This window comes from Euprymna scolopes, chromosome 2 (genome assembly GCF_053919585.1).
Source record: "Euprymna scolopes isolate OS-2025 chromosome 2, ASM5391958v1, whole genome shotgun sequence".
Classification (NCBI taxonomy): domain Eukaryota; kingdom Metazoa; phylum Mollusca; class Cephalopoda; order Sepiida; family Sepiolidae; genus Euprymna; species Euprymna scolopes.
The window spans coordinates 33148657-33154656 of record NC_136483.1 but is presented as its reverse complement, the minus strand read 5'-3'; positions in this window follow the sequence as shown (position 1 = coordinate 33154656).

Sequence of the window (6000 nt, the reverse complement as noted above, 5' to 3'; positions counted from 1 at the left end):
TCGTACACACGTGATCAGAACAGGTAAGTCACGGGAGTTCTTGCCCTTTAATTGGGGCGGATTTTAACATCGCAATGACTAATTTTATAGACACCTAGATTTTTTTTTTTTTTTTTGCATGGAAGTCACCACTTATTAAGGCCCGAAGGCCACTCGAGAATAAGGATTAATGAGTGTACGGTGGTCACAGGGATAACAACGTATTAATAGTTAGTGCTGGAAATGGGGTAGAAATGGATTATTTAGGGGAGGCTCAACAAGAACATGTTCACATTAAACTTGAAGACTACCATATTGTAGCTAACTGGAAAGCAAACCAGTGGAAAAAAGTCCCATAGAAGGGCAGTTCTAGGAAAGAAGCTTTGTTCGTGGAATTAGCGTTTAGAATCTAGATACAGGTTGTATGCCACTGATACATTGTTTTTCATGGCAGGTTCTTGGCTGAGCTCCATTCTATGGTTCCCCCCTCGCCAAACTTTCACAAGAAACACCCGTCTAGCAGAAAACACTATCACTAGTTTCCCCCACTCTTTATCTGTGCCTAAACCTAAGCATAGATTCGATGAGCAAAGCTTCTTTCTTAAAGCTGCACGCCTATGGAATTGTCTTCTGTTTTTCTGCTTTCCAGCTGAATACAATATGGTTGTCTTCAAGTCTAACGTAAACAAGTTTTTGATGAGCCATTCCATATAAGTTAACAAATTTACCGAATCTCCATTACTAACGGTTACTATATTGTCCAATTTCTACTGTACACTCTTTAACCCTTATCCTCGAGTGGCCTCTTGGCCTTGATAAGTGGTGATGCCTATGTAAAAAAAAAAAAAAAAAAAAAAATCGAATAATCATATCAAATGATGTCACTTTGAAAATCTACAAAATGTAAAAATCAGTGTAAAAAGTTCAGCAGCTAATTTTCATCCAGGGACCCAAATTCCCCAAAGACTAAAATCCATTTTTAAGATGACTTTTTCTCTAGTGGCTGATGTAGAGTTCGTATAGTTCTGTACAGTTCTAGAGGGTTCTATCCTCCTGGGCTTTGCCTTTGCACCCTTAGAAAGGAGATAAACATAATAAATTGAGCAAATGTTAAGATTAGAAGCAGGATAAAATTTTTCAAAAAGGTAATTAAAAATTGTGTATTGGCGATTTTATTTTTTTAATATTATGACATGCTGAATGTTTTGAAGTTAAAATCAATTTAGTATTATGCATGAAATCTGAAGAAAATACTTTTTAGATGAGTAAATATGCTAGAATTATCGGCTTATTTCATAAATGCCGCCAGATGAATGACAATTTTGCTTGGGACTTGCTTGTGAATTTTAGACTTAAAAGATAGTAAAAAAAAATTTTTTTTTTTAATTAAAGTGAGGTTAGTGATCCATAAGGATGGTTGCTGATCGGATTAGGCTAATCTTTTTTATTGCTATCTTTTAAGTCTGAAATTCACAATGAAGTTCTGGTAAAATTGTAGTCCATCTTGAAAAACATGCTGGCATGCTTGGCTAAGTAAAAGTGGCGATAAAATAGATAAAATTCAGTCAGTAAATTCATAAAAATTATAGATAAATAGAAAAGTACATTTCCTTGTGTTTGTAAGCAGTTATTTGTTGTCTATTTGTTTTACTAAGTTGTTTTTCTTGTGAACTATACTGCACAATCGCTTGGTTTCTTTTAAGACAGAACAATATCATTTTTGAGAGTCCAGTCACTAACTTCTCCAATTTAATGAACTTGTGTTAATGTAACGTCGTACACCACGTTTACACATGGGACCTACATGTTGTATGCAACCTATGTTGCAAACGACACTAAGACAAAGAAGAACTCAACTCCTTTTTTTTGTTGTAGCAATGGTATTTATTTCTGGGTTCTTTCTCAAATAAACTGTGATTGTGTTCCTTCTCTCTGACCTCTCCTCTCGAACGTCTTTAATGTGATTATCGGTCTGTGCACACACTCTTTGTATATATTTTTTCTTTGCACAGCTTGGCATCTGCATTGTTACATCTATTATATAAATCTCACCTGTCAGTTTAAATGTATGTATGTATGTCTGCCTAAAACTTTCAACAGAGGCGACGGATTTTCACACGATCAGTATCGTTTTAAAGCTCGACCCTTTGAACAATAAACATAAAAAAATTAGCTAAAAACATTAATTCCTTCACTCTCAACTGGGCACTTTTCTACAAGGAAGGAATCGCTTTTTTCGCTGATATTTTCGAAAGTCAGCCCCTCTTTTCGATTGACTAGCCTTAATTTAAACTTTTGCCACTTCCAGTTTGGTGATGCACGCAATGGCAAAGACGTAACTTTTTTTTTTCACATTCTTTTCTTCCTTCACTGCACAGGTTCGTGCATGCCTGCCTACTACCACTTTTTTTTTTGTTGCTTAAAACACACCTCCAAACAGTCTAGTTAATTATAAAGCACAAAGTGGAATTGATTTCCATTAAAAATCCATGGGCATTCTTATTGTTAACTAACACGAGAGGGGGAGCTTTGTAAGATTGCATTTTATTACTTAACAAAAAATAATGAATCTTATTAAATTTGCAGAGAATATTTTTTTTCTTGTATTCAAACATTTTGTCTACATTATCCATCATATAACAAGTATTTAAGCATTTGCAAACTATTACAAGCGCATAAAAAAATACACTAACAAATGGATGTCATCTTTGACATTCATTATGCTATCCTCAAACATTTGTAGAAAATAGGCAATATAAAAGTAAATGACAAAGTCTATCATACTTAATATGTGCAAAACAAACAAGCATAAGCTACTCCTTTTCTTTAATTGTGTGGCTTACTCTTCTTTCCTTTTCACTTCTTTCATAATCGAATTTTTACATCAAGATGCAATTCAGATGAATGCTAAAAAACAAATGGCTTTAACTGCTACCCTTTTTCTTTTTGGTTGAGATTCGCTCTCTTCATCATTTCAGAAGCAAGCCGATTTTCAGTGGAACGTGTGAACTGAACATATTTTCCAACCAATAAAAATTGTTTCAAACCCCCAAACTAACAATCTTGTGTGAAATTCAACAAACTTATAAAATGGTGGCTTGGTGAACAGGAATTCAAAGTTCTTCTGGGGACACCTGCGATGTGACGTGCCTACCTTGGCTTTTGATATCAACAACACCCATCCTAGAAAACTGGAAGGCACCGCATTGAAATTTCTTTAAGTCTGCTGCTCTAATCCCAGTGAATACAGTCCCCAGAAGGTAAACTCACATACGCACATACACACAATGGAACTTTGAAATGAACTTTATGATAGTTTTGTCTACTTTTTATTCAACAAAATTTGATCTTTCAAAGTATATTTTACATTTCGGTAAAATTGTTGATATAAATAGATTTTGTATGCTAATTCATATTTTCTCACTTTCATTCCAAAATTCCTGTTGTTGGGTTAAATCTTGCTAACTGGTGATCCATTTATGTTTTTATTGACCTTTTTCATTTGTCAATCTAACTACATGTATATTAATTGTTAGCACTGTCTTGGGCATTTTACAAAGATATACTATCACCAAAATACACAACGTGTAGCTAGGAACGCGACTACAGATGTATCAACTTTATTTATGTCTTATTGAACAAAAGAGTTAAGAAATCTTTAAAAGGTTTAAATGAAGACAGTATTGTTATGTCTGTATGTACATCAATTTGTGAGTTTGCAAGATTGATAAGCTGAAGCTATATTTAAAAGTGATGATGACTTGTGTATTGTTTTGCCAAGATGCAGGTAGTCAGGAATATATGTAGTAGTGTCATAATTAACATAGGTTCCTGTGGTAAGTTAATGATCAAACTTCATTTCATTAGGGACAGTGCAAGAGTGCTTGCTTATATAGACAATTCAAAAAGGTGTCTGGCTCCAGGAGATGACCTTCTTAGACAAGGTCCAAAAAAGAATTTCCAATCTAATAAGTTCCGCACTACCAACCAATCTCTAACCTATATTCCACTAACGCAATGTTGCATCTTCGTGCCTGTTTTACACTCTTAAGACTGCCCGTAAACTAACTTTAAATATACTAACCTTTATTGTCCGGTCCTTTTGTCTCGTTCACTGCTACACTCTGATTAACAATCCTATTTTAGTTTCCTTTATATGCCTTGGTGAAAAACTTCCTATAAATTTGTTCTAATGATAAACTTATTTTTTGTTATATTTTTCCCCATCTTTTTTTTTAACAGCGCTACTATTCTATCAAAAGAACTAGATAAAGTTATGTTTTGAAACAATTAATGTTAAGCTATATTATAATAAAAGTTATGTCTGTTTTAATATCTATATTTATCGCTTGTAACACCACTAAGGGAGATAATTCAGTATATATTAAAGCAGGGTCTCCCAAACTTCAGGACAACATGGAGCCCCTGAGCAGGGCAAAGGTTTTTCAGAGTACTAAAATACTTTCTAAAATAAATATGAAAAGCATTAATTTCAAATTTTAACACTAACTAATGATAATGTTTACACCCAGTTTTGTGTTTGATTAATCAAAACTGGTTGCATTTTTTGTTAATTTTTATTTTATTTTATTTTTCATGAACCATCCTCAAACTCTTTACACCTGTAGTTATGTATCATATCTCTTTACAGTAAAAAAGATCAATAATTAAATATCTGCAGCTATTTAAGTTTTCAACATACAGCATTTAGCCCTCTTTAAGAAAGGGCTTCCGGAGTCCCTCAGACTCACTCATGGAACCCCAGGGCTCCATAGAGCCCACTTTGGGAAACCTTGTATTAAAGTAAACACCCAGCAACAATAGACCACCGCCTAAAATCAAACCCTTCTTCACCGTGATAGGGGTGAAGATAGCTAAGGAATTTTGACATTCCCCCGTTACCAAAGCTCTGGTGAAAATCCAAGAGAAATCAATATCAGCATCCATCGTCCTCTTATTGTCTTGAGTATGCAGTATATCTGACTCAGAATTGCAAATCTATGAAGTAAGGATAACAATGTTGCTTCTGTATATATGTAATCACAATTTCTTAGTATTTTTTGGGCCAAATCATCTCCAACTTCTCTTGCAACAGCTGGGCCTCCTTGCTCTGGGTAAACCAACAATTTTAATCACAACATTACACTAAATCTGTTGCAGATCAGAAGCGTTTAGAGTTTATACTTCATTGCAATGCAAGATGGCAGAGTAAACATAAGCTAGGACTAAACCTATATTCAAAGCAAAAATAAAGAAAAATCTTTAAAAAAAATAAAAACCTTTGAATGTATGTATTTATCATGGAATGAAGATGTTATATTCCAAAAATCATGTAAATTGATCAAGAAAATATTTTTTTTAAAGAAAATTTAATTTTATAATCAAACAAGACATGTTTTGATTCAACGTGTTTTATAAATAAGGGAGAAACAACTCAATTCAAACTAGTAACAGTAAAATTGCTATAAATTATAAAGAGATTTTCTATAAAAAAAAAACAAAAAACACTGGATAAATTCAAAGCATTCAACATGTCACTAAAATAGCAGAAAATAGCTTCAGCATCAAGTGAGATGCCATTTACATACACATGTGCCACAATTTGACCATCGATATGTATATTATATTGTGGATATGTATATTATATTGAATTACAGGAAAAAGGCAAATTCAATTTTGAAATAAATTTATAACATTTGTTTTTACAAAATTACAATAATATTGAAGCTACAAAATTTTACAGTGAATAAAAATAAACATATTTTTCAAAGTTGAGAGAGCTGATGCAGGCAGATCTCACATATTTTTCAAAGTTGAGACAGCTGATGCAGGCAGATCTTATCCAGAATTCCCCATATATTAAAAAAACAAAAATAAAAGAAAAATTTGTATGATGTATGCACCTGAGATGAAATGAAAATATCATATTCCAAAAATTACGTAAATTGATCAAATTGTTTTATTTTTATAAAGAAAATCATATTAAATGATGAATAGAAATTTATAGGCATTACAACATAA